The sequence below is a fragment of the Mustela putorius genome, unplaced genomic scaffold (genome assembly GCF_011764305.1).
Source record: "Mustela putorius furo isolate JIRA1106 unplaced genomic scaffold, ASM1176430v1.1 tig00003859_pilon_pilon_pilon, whole genome shotgun sequence".
Taxonomy (NCBI): domain Eukaryota; kingdom Metazoa; phylum Chordata; class Mammalia; order Carnivora; family Mustelidae; genus Mustela; species Mustela putorius.
Window position 1 is genome coordinate 18,487,752 of NW_025422011.1, and position 23,324 is coordinate 18,511,075.

Genomic DNA, 23,324 nt, shown 5'->3' on the forward strand with positions numbered 1-23,324 from the left:
GTTTTAAGAAGGAAACCAATTTTGGTCCAACTCTTGTGGCTGTAAATCTCTCTAAAATAAATTATTCCATCTTCTTGTCTCATTAAGTAGATGGGAGTGAAGATTATGGGTTATTTCATAATATGATAGAGTGCTTCAGGGTCATCGCTCTGAAAATAGTTCTCATAACTTTCTGAAGATGAAATAGGGGTAGGAGTTTGAGTCACATACATACTGAATTCAAGACATGTCTGAGATATTTTTGAATGATTTTATCACTGTTGATATTTCATTTTGCCTGTCTTAAATGGTGAAATTTGAGAAGTTCTGATTGATTGTTTTGGCTAATTTTGTATACAGTATTTAAATTTTAATATATCTTAATACATCTCTACTTAGTGTGTATTTCAGGGAAAACAGCCTAATGATTTTAATAAATAGGTAAAGAGGGGATATATTTATTTATTTGTTTGTTTGATTTTTATTTATTTGACAGAGAGAGATAACATGTAGGCAGAGAGGCAGGCAGAAAGAGGGGAGAAGCAGTCTCCCTGCTCAGCAGAGAGCCCGATGTGGGGCTTGATCCAGGAACCTAAGATCATGACCTGAGCCAAAGGCAGGGCTTTAACCCACTGAGCCACTCAGGTGCCCCAAGAAGGGATATTTTATTAGATGAAAGACTGTCCATGGAATACTCTAGTATTTATTTAGCATACACATATAGTAAAGTTCATTTATTCAGACATTTTAAGAAATGTATATTGAATTTTCCCAGCATTTTTCTAGGTTCTACAAAAGAATATAAAAATTATTAAATTTAAACTATACAAAATAATGTCTATTCTTCATGAATGGAATGGCCAGTGTTTACATATTATATAATAGATTCTATATCATACCATATAATAAAAATAGCATGATATAATAATACTTATAAAATGCATGTAAATTACTTCAAAACAAAATAGATTGAGAAAATATTCCAGTAAAATAAAATACAATAAAATCCTGTACAGGGTCAAATGAAAATGTCTTATCTGGGTCTGGTAACCACTAAAGATTTTATGGAAATCTTTAAAAAGCCTTTAAAAAGAATGACCCTAGGCACCTACGTGGCTCAGTTGGTTAAGCGTCCAGCTCTTGGTTTCAGCTTAGGTCCTGATCTCGTGGCTCATGGGATTAAGCCCTGTGTTGGGCTCCGCATTCTGTAGGAGTCTGCTTGGATATTCTCTTCCCCTGCTCACACTCTTTTTCTAATAAATAAATAAATCTTTATTTTTTTAAATTTTTATTTATTTATCAGAGAGAGAGAGAGAGAGATAGGACATGAGCAGAGAAGCAGTAGGTTTATAAAATTATTTTCCTCCAGTTAAGGCTTATATATAGAATTTTGGGGACCCATAAGGCTCAAGGTTTAAAAAAAAAAAAGATGTTATATATTATATTATCCCAAAGAAATAAATTACAAAGGCAGAAATCTAAAAGTAGTGCCACTTAGAATTCCATAAGCAATGTTTACATACACATTTTCTGCCATTCCTTCTTTCTCCTGAGACCCAGACTCCGACTTTTAAATAAATAATGTGTCAAAGATAGTTATATACATACCAGGGTCCATTCTCCTAGTCTTTCATTTGGTAGTAGAATATCGGAGGTTTAATTGGGCATATGTAATTTAGCTAGAGACTATAATTATTAGCCTCCTATCCTCTCTTGCAATTGGACATTACTATGTGTTAAATTTGGGCAGTTAGAACTAAGCAGTTGCAATTAGTACAGCCTCTCAGTCACACCCTTAGACAGATAGCTGCTAATTATCTACTTTATGTCTCCTCTTTCCAGTGAGTGGCATGTAACCTGGTGATGCTGGGCCATCTTCAACTATGCAACTAATAGAAATACCCTATGTGATGTTAAAAGAAGGGAAAAACCGGATCCCTAGATAATCTCATAAAAATGCTTTCTAGTTTCTGTAAATGTAACTTTTTATTAGCTACACTGAGAACTTATATACATATCTGTACTCATACTTATCTATAAAATATATGCAAATATGCTAATATATAAATATTTCCAGTTGAAGAAGGAAAGAAGAGAATGGAAGGAGAGAATGAAGGAAGAACGGAGGAAGGAAGGAAAGAAGGAAGGAAGCAATCTAGATTTAATGTAGACGTCAGTAGAGAAAGATATAATGAGTAATAATTTAACTTAATTGTCACTACATTAATTATTTAAAAAAAGTGTGGGCTTCGCTTGGAAACATAGACTCAAGTAATTAAACAACCTGTGAACTATAAAGACTGTCATTCACTTAAGACTATTAATGAAAGATATGTAGAAGAGTCTGACATTTCATTAGGAATCTTACTGAACTTGATGATAAGACCTCAGTGGCCTTTTTCACTCTCAATGTGTTATTATAATATGCCTGTAATGAAAGCAAAAGTAACTCATTTGACAATAATATTGTGGCTAGGATAGTGATAAGTGATAAAGAGTCAGATGTCGAGACCTCAGATGTCTAGAACACCTTACTCTTTTCACATATTGGAAGCTCAAGGTTTATGGAGGCTAAGCTCTCTACTTGAAAGCTCTGTTTCTCCCTGTGAACACTTTGTTTCAAATTTGCACCAACCATAACCCATAGAAACTACATTGTAAGCATTCTCTAAATATAATTACTTGAGTTTACGCTGTAAGTTTAGATTCTTCAGGTAAAGTGAGTTGTGGCACTAAGCATATCTTCATATTTAACTTATATTTGATTGGTGGGAGCATTTGTTAACCACTGGCACCTAGAAAATTATTTCATTTTCATTTTAAGCGCTCAAGGATTTCTTATGGTTACAAGAGAGTGTGATATATGACTCACTTGTGAAAACATAAAGAAAGAGGTCTATTATGTATTTCATTATTATGTATTGCTTTAAAATGTTTGTTAAGACACTCTAAGAAGTCATTTATTTTCCCAGTAACAATGGCAAGACACTGACAAAAGAAAATTACAGAACATCGTATTCCCTTTTCTGACCACAGAAACGTACTTAGAATATGTTGGCATATCTTATGTGTTACATATTTAAAGTATGATTGGAATCCCACCATAAATAGATTTGTGTCTACTTTCCCATTTAATAGAACATAAAAATTTCTGTAATAATATATTCTTGGTAAGTATTCTATAAATAGCTGTTTATTGACCCTGTATCATCTGACCCTTCTGTAATGTTTGCTATTTTTTTCTATATTCATTTTTTTAATTAATTTTTTATTTTTTATAAACATATATTTTTATCCCCAGGGGTACAGGTCTGTGAATCACCAGGTTTACACACTTCACAGCACTCACCAAAGCACATACACTCCCCAATGTCCATAATCCCACCCCCTTCTCTCAAACCCCCTCCCCCCAGCAACCCTCAGTTTGTTTTGTGAGATTAAGAGTCACTTATGGTTTGTCTCCCTCCCAATCCCATTTTGTTTCATTGATTCTTCTCCTACCCACTTAAGCCCCCATGTTGCATCACCACTTCCTCATATCAGGGAGATCATATGATAGTTGTCTTTCTCTGCTTGACTTATTTCACTAAGCATGATACGCTCTAGTTCCATCCATATTGTCGCAAATGGCAAGATTTCATTTCTTTTGATGGCTGCATAGTATTCCATTGTGTATATATACCACATCTTCTTGATCCATTCATCTGTTGATGGACATTTAGGTTCTTTCCATAGTTTGGCTATTGTGGACATTGCTGCTATAAACATTCAGGTGCACGTGCCCCTCTGGATCACTACGTTTGTATCTTTAGGGTAAATACCCAATAGTGCAATTGCTGGGTCATAGGGCAGTTCTATTTTCAACATTTTGAGGAACCTCCATGCTGTTTTCCAGAGTGGCTGCACCAGCTTGCATTCCCACCAACAGTGTAGGAGAAACCCACCACAAATATCATTCTCAATGGAGAAAAACTGAAAGCTTTTCCGCTAAGGTCAGGAACACAGCAGGGATGTCCATTATCACCACTGCTATTCAACATAGTACTAGAGGTCCTAGCCTCAGCAATCAGACAACAAAAGGAAATTAAAGGCATCCAAATCGGCAAAGAAGAAGTCAAATTATCACTCTTCGCAGATGATATGATACTATATGTGGAAAACCCAAAAGACTCCACTTCAAAACTGCTAGAACTTATACAGGAATTCAGTAAAGTGTCAGGATATAAAATCAATGCACAGAAATTAGTTGCATTTCTCTACACCAACAGCAAGACAGAAGAAAGAGAAATTAAGGAGTCAATCCCATTTACAACCATAAGATACCTAGGAATAAACCTAACCAAAGAGACACAGAATCTATACTCAGAAAACTATAAAGTACTCATGAAAGAAATTGAGGAAGACACAAAGAAATGGAAAAATGTTCCATGCTCCTGGATTGGAAGAATAAATATTGTGAAAATGTCTATGCTACTTAAAGCAATCTACACATTTAATGCAATTCCTATCAAAGTACCATACATCTTTTTCAAAGAAATGGAACAAATAATGCTAAAATTTATATGGAACCAGAAAAGACCTCGAATAGCCAAAGAGATATTGAAAAAGAAAGCCAACGTTGGTGGCATCACAATTCCGGACTTCAAGCTCTATATTCATTTTTTTGAGAGAAAGTGTGCCATCTGAATATTTCTATTATCAACGAAATGTTAAGACCAGTTGTTTATGTTTTCTTTCTATGCTTAATGATTAAAAAATTTATCTTTATTGCAGTTATCTGTTCAGAATTCACCTACATTTTCATAGGTTTGTGAGAAACTGAACCTCAAAAAACTAAAAACAATATTGGTGAAGAGAATGAAAAGGGTTTTGAATTCCTTGAGATAATTTGTTATCAAGAAACCCTGCCACTAAAGGATGACTGAATTGACAAGATTGTTTAGTCAATTCTCCACTTAATCAGTTGTTGAAATGGATACTTGGGTAAATAAAACAGCTTTGTTAACACAAGGAACCTAAATTCAGCCTGCTTCCTTTCCTTCCCATCTAGTACCAAAAAGATACATTTATTCTGTTAACAGCTACAAATTGTAATCCTTGTAATCCCCAAATGATCAGTTTCCTTTACAGTAAACTCCTTGAAAATTAGGATTTTTCCAGGGTCTTGAGCTCATTACTACAGATTCAGCTGCTGCAATTCAAGATTGAGCTGAATATTTATTGTTTATGGTAAATTCTGTATTTCAGCTTAAGGAAGAAATTAAGAAATTCTATATTTCATCCAAAGGAAGTCCTTTGCATCACCTCTTTATTTGTAAAACAGAGATTATCATACATTGCACTTCATGGATTTATTGTGACGGCAGAATGTATATGTGGAAAGTGCATAGAAAAGACCCAGAACAAATTCAGCATCTGTTCATGTTAGCTGTCCTAACAATCATTATTAATTTTGTTTATACCTAACCTGAAATTGGAGGGAAAAAAAAACCTATTTAATTATCATCAGGTGGTTTTTCATTAATATCTGTTAAAAGAATCAGTGAGAGTTACTAGGGCCATGTTGTTAGGGTAGGGTCCTTAGTTCTGATTTACTTAGCTCTGATTCTGATTTACTTTTTTCTAGTTTGTCAAAGTTTTATTGACCCTTCATCTCCCCACCATTATTTTTTTCTCCTTTTGCAGTATATTATGTTTTTAAATGTTATCATGAAACAGAAAGTAGGGCTTTGCATATAATTGCCCATAACTGCTCATAAAATTAGTTCCTCAACACGACACCCTCATTTGTGGTATGCCAGGATGTCAGTATAATTGTTGTCGTCCCTGCTTGTACATGCTATGTGTACAAAACCAGTTCACAAGGAAATTCTGTGACTGGGAAACAACTTCAGTGGAACAATGTGCTGCATTTATTCTTTTATCTTCTTTGCTCAGAGCCACAATTACACATGAAGTGTCAAAATCAGTGACACCCTCCAATCTATTCCTCCCATGGGATTACTCATCTGTGGAAGTTACTCAGACAAAACAAACCAAACAATAAACCAAAATTTGGTATCATCTTTCATATTTCTCTTTCTCTTACCACTCCACAGTGGGTCCTTAGCCAACCCTGTGTGTTTTACTTTCAACACTACCATGCTGGTCCAACCACCTGTTCTCTCTTTTTTTTTTGGATCATTACAGGAAGATCCTAACTGGTATTTCTGAATCCATCCAATCCCTCCTTAACAGGAGTGAGAGGGATTCCAGTTAAAGGTAAGTTACCTCTATCACTTCTCTCCACAAAACTCCGCAGCGCCTTCTCATATCTTTCCAAGTCACAATACTTAGGAGAATGTGAGAGGCTCTCTATGCTTTTGTTCCTACAGTACAGCTCTGTGTTTATCTCCTTCTACTCTGTTCTGGAAACTGAAATTGCTCTTGTGTTTTAAGGATTAAACTTGCTTTGACATTACTTTACATTTTGATTTTAGCTAGGTATGTATTCACACATATACAAATTTAATAGTGTACCTTATATAAATGGCATATATATTATATGTTATTTATAGCAGGTTTTGTAGATTATTTTTGTTGATATTCAGTCATTTTTTAAAAGATATTATTTATTGAGGGAGAGAGAGAGAAAGCATAAGTGTCGGCGGGGGGGAGGGATAGAGGAAGAGGGGCAGACAGACTCTCCACTGATCAGGGAGCCCTCCCTGGGGCTCTATCCCAAGACTCTGGATCATGTCCTGAGCCAAAGGCAAATGCTTAACTGACTGAACCACCCAGGTGCCTCTCAGTCATGTTTTTGACTTTGATTCTTTTGTATCCCTAAGAATTTCTCTCTCTGCTCTCCTTCGACTAATTTCAGTGCTTTAGATTTGATCAGCTTGTTCCCTGGCCAGTACTTGTGAGTGAGAAGCAAACTGTTATGGCAATAACAATTTTGACTTTTCAGTCAGAGAACCTCAATTTGGATCTCAGCTGTGCAAATACCAGCTGTGGACAAATTGTTTCACTTCACTTTATTCTGAAGAGATTTTGTGTCACATGTAGATAGAAATTCCACATTAGATTATTTTGTTCTGCTTATGTCCTTGTTACATAGTAGCTCTTGAGAATTTGCTCTTTGTTCATAGTTTGGCCATTCTGCTTTATAGCATCTTGATTTATTTTATGTTGATTTTCTCTATAATTTTATGTTCTAATTTTTTGGTAAATCATTTTGGGTAACACTGTGAGCTGTGTGTATTGGGCTTCTCTCTCACATGGGTACGTGAACTGCTGACAATGACAGTTTCCTGAAAATGCCAGTGAATTCCCTTTGCTCCTGGACTGGCTGTGGTGAGAAGAGTTTTATGGATAATCCTAACTTAGATGTGACCAAAAAAATAAAAAAAGCAGTGACTAACATGTTTTCACTAGCTGCCTTGAGATGCTGTAGCTATTTCAAACACTGTCATAGTGAGTTACATTTGCTAATATTTCTCCTTTCTTGTTTGCTCAGATGATCCTTAGTCATTTATTGTTAGAAATAAAGGGAGGGAAATCGGAGAGGGAGACAAACCGTGAGAGACTGTGGACTCTGAGAAACAAACTGAGGGTTTTAGAGGTGAGGGGGGTGGGGGTGGGTTAGCCCAATGATGAATATTAAGGAGGACATGTATTGCATGTAGCACTGGGTGTTATATGCAAATAATGAATCATGGAACACTACATCAAAAAGTAATGATGTATTGTATGATGACTAACAAAACATAATTTTTTTTTTAGTTTAACAAAAAGAAAGCAAAGAAATATACAGTTCTTCTAACACAGAATTTGAGGTGAAAGTGGGGAATCTATTTTCATTAACCCTGGCCTTGGATTTCTCATTTCAAATAAACTGAGCTGAAAAGTATGCTTTTAAAATGTCAAGTTATCCATTAGATCCTAAGTAGAAGGTGAAGAGTCTAACCCAAGATCCTGTTAGGGTTGTAGGATTTCTATTAGCTGTTATATCAAGAGCTTGAGAAGAAATCAAACTCAGCTGAAGTCAAAGTGACAGGACTAGATGCTTGTCTTCCGTGCATGCACAAATGGCTCTTCTAACTGACTCAAGATGTGCTTCTGGAGATTAGTTTCCAAAAGTGAGTGATGAGGGTACACTCATTCATCCATATGATCTTGACGGCACCCAAAAGTTTGTTTATTCAGAATATTTGGGTTGGAGTCCACAGCAAAGAAGTCAAGGAATTGTCAGATTTAGTGAAAATCTAAACCTCCACGTTGGACTCCTGAATATTTTGTTATTCTCACTTGAACTAAATATTCACATGCATTTTGATATTCTCTTGGAATGAAGGACATTAACTCTGTAAACTGGAGTAGAGTCAAAACAGATTAGAGTGCTATGATTTATGCAAATAAAGTAATCTGTGTCTGTGTTAGTTTTTACTTCACTCTTTCATTTATAAGGTGAGAATAATATTCTTTGTGCCACTTTTCTCACTTGCTTTATTTCAAGGATCAAAAAGTGTGGATGTGAAGGCACATATTAACTAAAATAATAAAAGATATTATGTTGTTAAATGGGGGAATAAATATGCCAATTATACAAACATTGTAATTATTTAGATTCTAGAAACAAATGCCAAATATCACAGAATTTTATTTTTAAACCAAATATCACAGTATTTTAAAGGTTTTTAATGGGTTTGTGATCATTTAGCCAAGGATAATTATGCCATATTTTAGTTGGGTAATTGACAGTGGAGAATTGAATATTTCCAGTGCTAATTCCAAAAGTAGTGCTGAAATCCAGTTATTTGAATTCCTAGCCTAATTTACTCTCCTGAGTGCCCTTTTATTTATTTAATTTTTTTTTTTTTGTGAATGATAGCCTATATGTTTTGATTCTAGAGCACTAATATGGAATAAATATTGTGACACAGAGATAGTGCACGCACTTTAATGATTAAAAATTATAATACAGTTATGAATTGAATGATATTACTGTTTTACCTTTTTACTCTTAAATTTATTACTTTTTCTTTATTATTTTTACTATTAATATTATCTCTGGTGACCTCAGATCATCAGATATTGTGGGCATATTTTTCTTCTCTTATTTGTATGTGTGTTTTGTTCTGACTTTCTTCTTCTGAAAATTGGTACAAAGTCAGTGACATAATAATTATTTTTACACCTGGAGAGGTTATTAATTATTCTCTGACTGTATCTGATATACAGTATTAAAAATATAAGCTTTGTGAATAAGAGGAAAATGAAAAAATAAGTGTCAGAATTGTATAGAGAGCTTTATATTTCAGGTTACTTTCAAGAGCTAACTATATTTAATTCTCTTAAAACCCTGTGAGCTATAATTTATTGCCCGCATTTTATCAGTCAGATATTTGAATCTTAGATAATTTAAGTGATTTAGGATATATTTCACTACTAACAAGTGGTAGTGACTTTAAACCACATCTTCTGAGTCTGAAGCCCGAGTCCTTTCTAGGACTGTCAGGTGCTGCTCCGTAAGTATCTGAGCAGGTTGCCATCTTTTTCCTATACTGGTACAGTAGCTTGTGTAATTTAGCTATAGGGCCTCGAGATTAGGGACACGTGAAAAAATACAGTAAACTAGATTACACTGAGACTAAATGAACTCATTTTCAACCCCTTACCTCCATTACCTCCAACAAGAGGTACAATCTCTCTATATGTTCGTTTCATGCTTTCACATCCCCAACAGCTCCAGGGATCACTGACATGCAGTAACTGTGGCCTTATTCTCATTATCTGTGAGTGGTTAACAGTCCACACTCCATTTTTTGCTGGTTAAAGATGCTTAGGAGGTTTATTTCCTTCCACACACTCCAACTTTTCCTTAATCAAAGTATTTTGAATATTCTCAAATATGGCACAATTTTATATTTAAAGTAAAAGTTTGTTTTTGGAAATAATCACAGTTCATTTGGAATCAAGGCTGGTGAATGATGTTGATGGCTAAGTAGAGTCATAATTCTTAGGGATAACAGTTTTAGTGTCAAAACCTTAGACAAAAGATACATGTGATGCAAAATGGCACCTTTACAAAATCATATTGATTTGTCTTTTTGAGTAAGCTGATTCAAATGTTTTCCTTTTGTTAAGTTCTGTGACTCTCAGACTTTTTGTTAGTTTATTATTAACTATTACTTTGATAACAGTTCTTTCTGACATCAACTGGTATCCTTCAGTTCAATTCAGCTATGACACTAGCTGCTAAGAGCTGATGTCAGATTCCACAGGTTTAAAGAGTCAAGTCTTCCATAAGACTGCCCTCACTTCAGATACCAGCCACAAGTCTCAGGGCAACTTGCCATTCTGACCAACTCACTGTAAATTGGGGGGTTCCTATGATCCTACCAGTTTCAATAATATGCAGGAAAACTTTACTTACAATTTCAGTTTTATTATAAAGGATATGACTTAGGAACAGCCAAATAGAAGACATACTTAGGGCTAGATCTGAGAGAATTCCAGATGCTGGGCTCCCATGCCAGGGTCTGTCACCCTCCTTGCACATTCATTTGTTCACCATTCAAGATGCCTTTTGAGATTTGGATGTCCAGAGTTTTATTAAGAATCATTATAGGATCATGTGATTTTATTCAGTCTCCAGCCCCTGTCACCTCCCCTAGGAGTGGAGGAAAACATTGTTGCTGAAAGTTGTAGCTCTCTAATCACTTACCTAGCCATATAGTCTCTTGAAACCAAGGGACCACCATGAATCACCTAATCAGGAGTGGTCAAAGGAGCTCATTATGAATGACAACAGATACTCTTATCATTTAGAAAATTACGGAAATTTTTAAAGTTTAGTGTCAACAACCCAGACAAAATCCAGATATATTCTTTATTATAAGACAACCAATAAATATTGTACTTTAAAAATTAATTTGATCATTTGTTTATAAAAATAACATAAAGTACAATTGTAATTTGATTTTGGGATAGTAAACACTGTGAGTGTGCATATGCAAGTGTGTGTTTGTGTTTGTATGTGCTATGAAAGAGTAAAGGACAGGAAAAAATAATGCCAAATCTATTGCAAAGGGAAGATAGATACAAGTACAACACAAGCCAGCCCTAACTGGAATCTGTGACCAGGCATTGGTGAGATAGGAGGAATTGGATTTGCTTATGTCCAAATTGATACTGCTCCTTATTTGTCATATTTTAGGTGATAATAGTTTTTTGTTGTTGTTGTTGTTACTTATCGAAGAAAGCTCAAATTAATGGATTGTGAAGGTATGCACAGGCAGATAAAAGTCCCATTCACAAAACAGCTGAAACAATCTACATATTCATGTTTTATTCTTTAAGGCAAACTATTATTCTGTGAATCAGGGACATGTTTGGAGGCACCATTGCTTGGTAGATAGGGCTTCAGGATGAATTTGATCATTTGTGTTCAAATTAGGCTCCATCATTTACTAGCTGTCTTCCCTTGGGCAAATTTTTTTCTCTGCCTCAATTTCTTCATGATGAAAAAAGTAGGGGTAACAACAATATAATCCTTATAGGGAAGCTGTGAAAAATAAACGAATGAATAGGTTTAACAAACCTAAAGTTGTCTAGCAAATGCTAAATTTTATAATAAAGTGTTAAGGATTCTAGATTTTATTTTTTATTTTATTTTTTTTAAGATTTTATTTATTTATTTTACAGAGAGAGATCACAGTAGGAGAGAGGAAGGGAAGAGATCACAGAGAGAGGAAGGGAAGCAGGCCCCCTGCTGAGCAGAGAGCCCGATGTGGGACTCGATCCCAGGACCCTGAGATCATGACCTGAGCCGAAGGCAGCGGCTTAACCCACTGAGCCACCCAGGCACCCCAGGATTCTAGATTTTAATCTTAGTTTGAGAGGACTTTTATTGTAGCCCATGATTTATTAAACATTTTTACTTAGACTTTCTGATTATGTCACTGAAAAACTAGTATTATTACATTGGAGTTATATATATATATATATATATAGTTACAGTTATAGTTACAGTTTTGTGTGTGTATAACTTGGGTTTGTCATGGCATTCTCTATCCCCTTTGAACTTAATAGCTATTGGCAAATTAGTAATTATATTTGAATGTTATTCTCTCTTCTGTAAGTAAAATATTGTCTACTTAACAAATATGTTATAAAAATTAAACTAAATAATGTGGATAAATGTTTAGTACCCGATGGTACGGCCTCTCATTGGAAGGTGGGATATGCATTGCTTTTTAAAAGTGTTGCTACCCTCTAGACTGTATATTTATTTGGGGAGTTGGGGACTGACATAGAGCTGTTGGCAGAGCTAAAGTATCCCAAGACACAAAGCCGACAGATGAGCTTTAATAAATATTAATTCATTTTCTCTGACTAGATATCTCAATGCCTGATTCTTCAGTCTAACTTGAACCTGATTTGTCTCAATATTTATAACTAAATTTGTCAATCCAAGGCAGATGGACATTCCAGAAACCAGAGCTGATGGTGATGACAATAAAGAAAAGAATGGTGGTAACTTTAACTTAGATAACTTCCATTTGGTATATACTGTATGAGTGTGATATGTACTTTATATATCCCTAAAAACAATATTTCAAGTTAAATATTACTTTCCTCCATTTAAAATGAGGAAGTTTATTTCTTAAAGATTTTATTTATTTATTTGAGAGAGAACTTGTGTGAACACAAGTGGGGCAAGACTCCCCACTGAACAAGGAACCTGATGCAGGGTTTAATCCCAGGACCCCCAGGATCATGACCTGAGCTGAAGACACCCCCTTAACTGAGCCACCCAGGCTCTTATAAAATGAAGGAGTTTAAATATTTTCCTCAAGGCCACAAAGAAAGGAAGCGGCGTAGCCAAAGTTCAATCCTAAAAGCCCTTTCTTTTTCCAGTTCATCCCTCTATATTCAGTGAAGATGCTTCCTGTTTAATCATAGAAAGTTTTTATCACATGAGAAAAAAAAAAAACAAAAACAATTGTTCACCGGTGTTTTAATTTCAGATTGCCAAGGAAATAACCATTTTGAGGATTTATCACAGGAAATCTACAAAACAACTGAAGCCAATCATGAGTTCTATTTATTGACTAAGGCCTGTTAAAACATCTGCTGGCAGACACTAAAGGAGGGTTTTGGATTAAAATTTAAGACATGCTACTGAATTACACATTTTCTCTTTTGTTTCTTTAAAGATATTTTAAAGTCTTCATTATTTAGATAGGAAAATCCCGAGTGGTCTCTAAAATGTTATTAAGATCAACACAAAGTAAGGGAGATAAAAATAAAAGGACTAATTTTCCAAATATGATAATCTGTAACAATTCAGAGTATATTTGTAGTCATTTTTTCTTGACACTATTGCTTTCTGAAACACAGAGGGATTTCAAAAGAAAACACGTTTTGAAAACTCGAAGTATTTTGCTAGTTTATTTATTTATTTTTTTAAGATTTTATTTATTTATTTATTTATTTATTGGACAGGCAGAGATCACAAGTAGGCAGAGAGGCAGGTAGAGAGAGAGGAGAAAGCAGGCTCCCTGCTGAGCAGAGAGCCCGATGTGGGGACTCGATCCCAGGACCCTGAGATCATGACCTGAGCCGAAGGCAGAGGCTTTAACCCACTGAGCCACCCAGAAGCCCCGCTAGTTTATTTCTTGAAGCTCAAAGCTTCTTATTTTAAGTTGAGAGACTTTGAAAGAATTGAAACCAGATGGTGCACTAGTGTAGATACTTCTAAATGTTTGTCTACCCTGTGGGCAATCTGAGCAGAATACAAAAGGGGGAATTAATTTAGAGAATTAGGATAAAAGGCACAACCTTCCCTTTACCCTTTTTACAAGTTGTTCAAGTAAATGAAGAGCTGTTGGGCCTGCACTGGATGACATCCTCCAAACTCCATCCCTATCCCTCTAGGAGAGGTGAAGAGATTCCCTGGAGCTGGGGGAATGGGAATGAGAGACCTCAGGACAGATACCTCATATTTTTTCCAATGAAAACGGCACTAAAGTTAGTGATCAAGGGTGGTGGAAGCATTATGACCAGTGCATGAAACAGAAAATCAAGTTGGGCTTTTTTTGGCTGAAAAAGTCCTTTCTAACTTTTTTTTAAAACAATTCATTTTTGATCTGGGGTACAAGTAGCCCCCAAAAGTAGGAGTTTTGCCCATGGGAAAAGGATGAAAGCAGAACATGTTTTTTTCTTGCTCTCTTCCTCATCCTCCTCAGATTCCTTCTCCTCCTTCATATTGGCACAAATTGAGTGCTCTCTGTCACTAGGTCTTATTCGAAGTGCTTTATATGCCATAACTTCCTTATAACATTCCTTTACCCTAGAAATTATTTTACCCCCTTTTACAGATGAGAAAACTGGCAGACAGAAAGGAGAAGCAACTCATGCAAGTGACTACAACTGGTGAATTCAATCTAGGCAGTCTGATTCCATAGTTCAGCTCTTAAACACTGCAAGATATTGCCTTCTAGGAATAATTTAGATTTTGCCTCTAGTGTCAGATTGAAATGTGTTCAAATATTAGCTCTGCCAAATCCCAGATATTATTTTTTAACAATTATAGTAAAGTTACTTAGCAGTCAAAGTCTCAGTTTCTTCATTTATAAAATAGACTAATATTTATCTTATAGAGATGTCACGAATATTAAATAATTAGCATAGAGTCTGGCAGTAGGATTTAGTATCCCAAAGTAAAACTTTCTTAAACTTTGTGTCAAAAGAATTAGTGAAATTTAATGTTCTCTTAAAATTTATCTTAGGCACTGGTAAAATTTTGTTGACTGATGGATTCAGTCAAGGGAAATTTTCAATAAATTTGTTGTGGAAATAAATGATACCACCCAAATGTAAACAAACAAAAGCTATTTATTCAGTTTGCTTAAATAAGGGAATTAGCTGCCATGACTTGGCAGAGACTTAAAGGCAGGGGAGGAGAGTTGAAAAGGTTTATATAAGTAGAAAACATGGAGGGAACGCTTCAGTTATACCTTGATTGGAGGTTGCTTGTGTGGTGAAGCTGAAGGCTGGCTGGTTAGATGTGGGTATCCTATCTAAATGTCTAGTAGAACACATTTGGCATCATCCTCAGTTGGGAGCAGGGGCAAGATATTTAGAGAGCTGGCAGTTATTGACTAAGTTTTGCCCACTTGTGATGAATTGTTGCAAAGATTGTGGTTGGGCTTCCTGGGCAGGTTGCAGCAAGTTACAAGTTCTATGTTTAAATGTGGTCTGGTGGGGCGCCTGGGTGGCTCAGTGGGTTAAAGCCTCTGCCTTCAGCTCAGGTCATGATCCCAGGAACCTGGGATGGAGTCCAGGGTCCTGGAATCGAGCCCCGCATCGGTCTCTCTGCTCAGCAGGGAGCCGCTTCTCTTCCTCTCTCTCTGTCTACCTCTCTGTCTACTTGTGGTCTCTATCATATAAATAAATAAATAAAATTTTTAGAAATAAATAAATGTGGTCTGGCCTTGTCCGTTTCTATAATCGGTTTATCAGTGTCTAATTAATTTAGCTAATAAACAATAATGCTAGAAACCATGGTAATGAAGAGGGATGTATAGATTCTCGGTGCCTTCGATTCCACTTCAGGGTACCACATATTTCCCTCTTTCTTTTGTCTTTTATATATTTTTTTCTCCCATCCCATTCTATCATCCCCTCCCCCCTTTTTTTAGAAGGAAGAAGATAATTTGTCACAGTTCAGTTCTTCTGCCCCACCTCTCTCCCCCCACACACACCTGAAGCCCTGAAGGTAATAAGGGTAAATCATTCTCCCTACTGGAGACTTTGTAGAAAGTATTTGAAAATCCTTTTGAAGGAGCTTTGGGCACCTTCCTGTCTTACACAACAAACAGTGCTAGTATTCTTGACCTTGTGTCACATTATATTCTGATGTTTGCAACACAGTAACTTCAAATTCAATTGAGTTAACAAAACCATCAAGGTCTGTGACATTGTTACATCAGTATCTGCTGAATGGATGAGATGAAGGACAACAATTCAGACTGGGGGTACTGAATAGTCAGAGATGAAGTGCACACATGTTCAGCCTATCCATGTTAACATTCACATTCAACCCAGCAGTGACTAGACAAACTAATGTGTCATTTGCTTTCCACATCATCTTCTCAGTGACCTCCAATTCACTGCTCCGGCTGGGAGGATGAGTAGCATCTGACAAGACTGTTCTCTGTGATTTTATACAGATGTGCATTGCATGCAAAGTTTACTAAAGGCCCAGTTAGGATGTTTCCAGAGCATAAGAGAAATAAAAATGCAGTATCTTCTTGAAAGTATTTTCTATTTGCTTTTCTTAAAATGATCTCTCCAAACTACTCTACCTTGAAAAGACAATTCTATATATGAGCTTTTTTTTTTTTTTTTTTTTTTTTTTTGCTTGGTTTGCTCTTATTTTATAGTTAGAGCATTAGTATCTAAAGTATCAGAGAAAGACTATTGTGAGTTGTGTCTGCATTTGCCACCAGAATGGAAATGATTTGTCACAAAAGTGCCAAGTAGATCTAACCTTAATAACATTTATTTGTTTCATGCTACATTAGGAAATCTAATTTTGTTTCTATTTTTAATTTGTCTGGCTTCAACATTTAAATTTGTGAAAAGGACTCTTATTTATGGTACAAAATTCTTTGAGGGTTCATGTATCCAAAGGGAATGCTGTTTCTGCTCAATCAGTGTACTACCCATTGTTGAGAGAATTTCTAGAAATGTCTTCAACAGAGTTTGAATTTTAGTAAGTGAAAAATAGGGATAGGAAACCTGGAGTGCTTACATATCAACTTCTCTTGGATAATGACTGAAGACTTCTGAGGACAGGCCATGTTCTAGTTACGGATCCTTTTACAAGCTGATGCTGGCTGGAGACTATAGAGCTGAGTGGTCACAGTGATAACCCTGCAAGATGGAGCTGAGGTCAGAGGAGAAATAAAATGGAACTTAATTTACCCCAGAAATACTTTAGGAAAGGCTTTACTAGAAGCTGGGATATTACATTATCAAAACTGTTGAAAGAGCTCTAGAACTCAGATTATCAAGGTAGTAATAGTAAAAACACATAATATACATGGTTTAGCCCTTTGCCATTTGCAAATCACATTCACACATACTCAATTTCAAATAATTCAAGTTTCCCTTGTAAGAGAGAGAAGGAGTCCATATAGGTACTTTTGCAATATCCTTGAGCCCAGCTACTTCAAATTACATTTGAGTGTAGAGAGGAAAAGTGTATTTTATATCTCTGAAAAGGTCACAACTGTGTCTACTATGTATTATCAAAATGCTTTTTACTACATGTGCAATTTACTTTACTCTTAAGGTTGGTAAATTCCAATACCAGCAATAACCAATACTGGCAGATCCATTACCCCTTATCTAATACTATGAGGCTAAGAAATCTTAAGTTATTTTGTCAGGAATAGCCAGTCTGTAAATTTTCAGAACTAGAACACTAAACAAAGTGCAAATGTCTAAATTCCAGTACCACATTCTCCTACCTGGTGATATATTTTAGAGTTCTGTATTTTAAAAAAAATTTTTTTAAATTTTTTATTTTTTTATAAACATATATTTTTATCCCCAGGGGTCAACAAGAAATCCTGGTGATATATTTTAAAATACATTATTTTATTTAGAATTACTATAAAGTAAGCATGTCAGGATCTAATTTATGTGGCTTATGTGTTAACTTGAAATTTGCTTGTGTTTTCATTATAGGTTTTTTTTCACTACCTCGTAACTAGAATTTGAAAATCTGCATTACTAAACTGATACTTTTTCAAATAGCCACACCTTGTAATACAAATCAGTGTCAGCACTACATGTAAGAAAAATATTAGGAGATAGACATGTGTTAGAGTAGTCACTTTGTTTTTATAGCTATGATATAACAAATAGATAGTTTTAAAACATAAAAGCATATGCTTACTGTATTAATGTTCAAAGCCATATATAACATGTAATGAGTCCCTACAATTATATGGATAACTTTCTATTTGACAAATATTCCCAGGAGGATCTCTGTCAACAGGAATATTTTAACATGAGAATCTATCTCTTGTAAAGCTAAAGGAAGAATATGAAAATTTGATTTTTTAATATATGTAGAAAACAAATGTATGAATTCAAACATCTTAAGAGAAGACATTTTTATGAAATGTCTAAGTGCCATAGACTATAATAGCTAAAACCTGAAACGACTTTATTTTCTTTCAGATTTGACTTTATAGTATGATAATGCAGAGTAAATGCAATGATAGAAAAACTTAACCAATAGGTTGGCTAGGGGAAAAGACTAACACTTGGCTGACCATATCACAGAAGATCAGTATGTTGCTGCTGCTGCTTCTTACTTTTTTTTTTTTTTTTTTAATCATGTGTTTTCCATTACCAATTCAGTGTCCCATCTGGAACTGCCATCCCATCTTACAAGGAAGGACACTTTGTCTACTTTCTCATACCTCATTGATTCCTATGAATGGATATTCCTTTTTTTTTCCCCCCGTAATTTTTATCTTCCTTGAAGGATTTTTCTACCCTTGCAGAAATATAATGGCCACATTTTATTGTTAAGGTAGATTGAAAATAAATAATGGAGAAGATGTAAGTGTGACTATTAATGTATTGTCTTAAAGATACTTTAAATGAGTATCAAATTCCCTGGTCTTCATTGTTCATAGAAGGGTAAACAAAGGAGCTAACTCCTTCTTATTTTCTTTTTTATTCTATGAAAGAGACACACTATAGTTTTGTTCAATATTAAGTAGTCTTATCTGCTCAGTGGACAAGTACTTGAAAGTGAATTTTACAGGAAAATGAGAACTGGACTCGATATTTTAAAATCTTCAGTAGTTGATATTGACTTTTCTTTTTATATTTCTACAATAGAAAAAGAATAGATATTTAATGGTTACTTTTTATGATGTTGAAAGAGCACATGAATGCCAGAGTTAAGCTTTGTACCTCTAAGATATCAATATCAATATCAATACCAGCATTTAGCCTGCATTCACTTGCAGAGGTACAGCTGAATCACAAGCTGTTGAGTTCTGAGTAATTGGCAACCCATTTATCATTAAGTTACTGATAACCACTGATAACCACTGATATCTGACTTGAGCTTTTTTATATAGATTTTAAAACTTGAGAACTATGTTTGTAAACTATTAGAAGTGAAAAGCAATCAACATTGAGAACAAAACAACTGAGCAGTATTACTCAGGAGATTTAATCAGACTGCTATGCATTTTTTTTAGGATTTCATTTTAAATACAGCTTGAACCATATGAAATTCTATTTATATAAATCAAAAAGCGTAAAAATCTTAGAAATTGTATGTAGTTCAACATGACAAAAATGAGAAGGCTTGTCATGGAGCTCTGCCATGGTTGCAGCCATTTTTTCAGGATCTAATAGATTTAGGCTACTGTATTAATTCTAACACTAATATTACCTCATTCGTCCAGCAATATTTATTGGGCAGACAGTGTACTGTAGACTTAGGTTACACTACTGGACATAACAACCAATATCTTTACCCTCATCAAATTTGCAATATAGTATTGACATATTAAATAAGTAAGTAAAATATATGTGTAATATTTTAATCAGTATTAAGTGCTGAGGGGCACCTGGGTGATTCCGTTGTTAGGTGTCTGCCTTCAGCTCAGGTTCTGGTCCCGCGGTTCTGGGATCGAGCCCCGCATTGTGCTCCCTGCTTCTTCCTCTGCCCTCCCCTTCCTTGTGTTCTCTCGCTATGTCTCTCTCTGTCAAATAAATAAATAAAAATCTTTAAAATATATAGTAGTTGTTCTGGAAGGTTTCAAGAAGAAATAAAGCCTGAAGAGAAGGGACTGACAAGTCATATGATTGTTAAAAAAAAAAAACAAAAAACATTTCTGGCAAAGGGAAAAGCAAGCATAAACCTGCCTGAAGCAGGAGAATGCCTGGTGTGAGGAAAAGGTCAGTATGGCCAGAAGAGGTGAACTAGAGGGAAAAATAATGAATAATAAGATGAGCAAAATATGATGGCATGAGAGCCTTTTGAATCAGAGTAAAGATTTTAGGCTTTACTCTAAGTGAGGTGGGAAGACTTAGGAGGTTCTGAATAAAGAAGTGACGTTATCTTATTTATTTTCAGACTCACTCTGTCTAGTGGGTTAAGAATAAATTTAGGAGTAGGGATAGATGCTGAGAGACAAATTAGGAGGCTGGTATGATTTATTTGGGACAGAAAGAAGCACCATGTAGAGGATGGAAAGAGGATGGATTCTTGATATATTTTAAAAATAGAACCGAGAGTACTTCCTGAAATACAGAATATTAGTGTGCGGGAAAGAGAGGTATTGGAAGTGACTCCAGCATTTTCGGCTTTAATAGAAGGATAAAGTTGTTATAAATATGTTGGAAAAGATGTAGGAAGTGTAAATTTGTGGTCGAAGGGATATCAGGATTTCATTTATGGATATACTGCATTTGAGAAGCCAAGTAAGTATTGAGTGACAAGTAGCACATCAAGTAGAATTCAGTTAGAGAATCAGAACCAGTAAGAATGGTGTGGAAGAAAGGGTTTATTAGAGAATAGACTTCAAAAATTATTAGAACTGATGAAGAATTTTTTGAGGAAAGTTGTACTTTTTTTGTATGTGGTGGTGGTTATCCTAAAACTACTCTTCAAAAGCAGGGTTGGCAGCTTGGGAGAAAACAGACGATGAAACAGAATTATCAGTACAAAACAACCCCCCCCCCCAATGGAAAAATTTACAATGACAAAATGGAACCTGTGAGGACAAACTGGAACATGTGTCTCTCTCTTACTCTCTCTTATCTCACTGATGATGTTTGTTTGGAGAAGTTGGATGGTATCCCTACAGAGAACACGATATGCTCTGTCACAAACCAGAGAAGTTGAAAAGAGAAAATGTAGTAACAGCTAGAAAAGTTGGATACTTGACTTTCCTCATTAATGAAGTGAGTGAGATCAGCCAAAGTGTGTGTGAGTAGCATCAGCCATGTTGGTGGCCATTGCTTTGCCTCCACATCTCATTTTTCCCCTTGTCAACCCTAACTTGGAAATACTAACCTTGATTAGCCAAATTGACACAATACAAGACTTCCACTACCACATGTGGGCAGTTGCATGGTGTGTCTGGAATGTAGGAAGGAGAAATGGGCTTAAAGTATACGTGGATTTATTCTTTCAGAGGTGATACTCAAAGTAAAGCAATTGGGTTCCATCATCCAAAATATACACGTTGGTAGAAGATAAAAAAGTGTTTAGAATGAATCCCTAGAAGGGGGGGGGGAAGAGGAGTGAAGCCCTAGAGCACTCTAATTTTTTTATATCAAGGATGTGAAGAAGAACTTGCTAAGGACTCTGAGTGGTGACAGAGTGTAGGATGAAAATCAGTGAGGGTGGGATCCAGAAAGTTAAGTGAAAACAGAGTGATTCAAGTGATTGTGATTGTGAAAGTGATTGTTTCTCCTCCTCCATCCACAATTATTGGGTTTTCATCCAAATTGTCTACCCAGACATAATAAAGAGAATTAGACAGTACCAGTTTTCTTCTGTGCCATTAGATGCCAGAATTCCTTGTAATACGTATATCTGTTTGTAAATGAGAAAAATGTTTATTAAAGAAACAGCAATTTAACGGCTCTCCCGTAGGAGAATTTTGTGGACTATAGCAGAATCTGAAGATAGAGTTTCAGTCATAAACATACTACAAAGGGCGCTTATTTTATAACCAGACGGATGCTGGAGTTGGTGACATGCTGACATAATTGTGTTATTAAATGTACAGTGTTTGGTGGTAATTGTAATTAAACCTTTGGGCAGCAGCTCCTTCAAAGAACACAGTCATGTGCAACTCAGCAGCTCCCCATTAGCAAAATTTGTAATCATAATCATCTTTCACCATTACAAGTAACCTGCATTTCTAAATGAGAAAAGACTTTCCTATATTTTTTTCAGTCTGATAGTTAAGTACCCCTGGTTGTCTACCATGTTGTTTACTAAATCTTTTAACAGCCTGTATGATTGAGTACAGTCCCATTAACTGGAAACAATCTCATCCTTGCTAGCAGTGTTCAAACCATATTCTTTAGTTAAGGATCTACAACTTACAACTTGAGGAAATGGAGGATTGCTGCAGAATAATTTTAATTCTTCCTTTGTAATGGCATCTGTTGCCTGTGGACTACAGCATTTTGTCAATATGAGTAGCACAGCAGATACATCTTTGCTTTATTAGTAAGTGGTTTGGAGTTTTATGCATGCACCCTAAACTGTAATCATATAGGAAATTGTGCCTCAAATAGGTAAGTATCCTATCCTATCCTATCCTTGGCCATAAAACCCTTTCAGGTATAAGCTAAAATCCAAACAGATAGAGTCTGTTTCCTAATATTCATGCAACAATCATCATTAATTATATCTTCAGTATTGATTGGGATCTGAGTTGTATTTATTGCTGTGTTTATATTTTGAAAAGCTTCTTTAAAATTATCTTCATCTTATGGAGCCTCAATATCATTCTTTAGAATCACTTGTCTAAGCAATTCTCTGAGGTTCTCTTTTTCCTTACACATTTTAGGTGTTCATTCATTTGTCCCATTATTCTACTGTACTAAATATATACCTATAACAATCAGTGGAGTGTGGCTATGGTTTTCCCCCCTCCCCCGTATGATCCAAATGGTAAGGCTGTAAATGTTCTCTCAACTCAGGAAATGGTTTATGTAGTTGTAGATCTCCTAATACATTATCTGAGTAAAATTCTATTTACTGGTCGTTCTTTTATAATGATCCTCCTGTAGCCAATAGGCCATACATATCCTACACATTTTAAGAGAGATGTGAGAATTCCAGAAGATTTCAGTTAAATGTTGTAGTATATGTTCAGGGAGCTTAGTTTCAACCACAGTAGTAAGCCAACAGCATGAAAGAATGGTCATTGCTTGGGTTTTCTGAACTCTCTTCCACAAACTTAATAGATACATTGTTATTTAATTCTTACAAGAACTCCACAACTTGAGCTTGGTTCTTGCTAACAGTGCTGGGTTTTTTTTTAGGAAAAACTAATGTTTTCAGCAACTTCTCTGATGATCTGATTTCCATCAATAATTGTAAATGAATCAAGACCTAGTAGTTCCTAGTTGTTCCTAGTAGTTCCAAGTTGTTAAAAAATCAATTCTATGGCTGTTGCATTTATTAGGTAAACTTGAGCAGACTCTGAAGTCTCTTGCACAGGATTACTCCACAACTTCAGCTGCCCAGCCCCAAGGGAATAGCCTAAAGTTTTTTTCTTTTGTTTTGT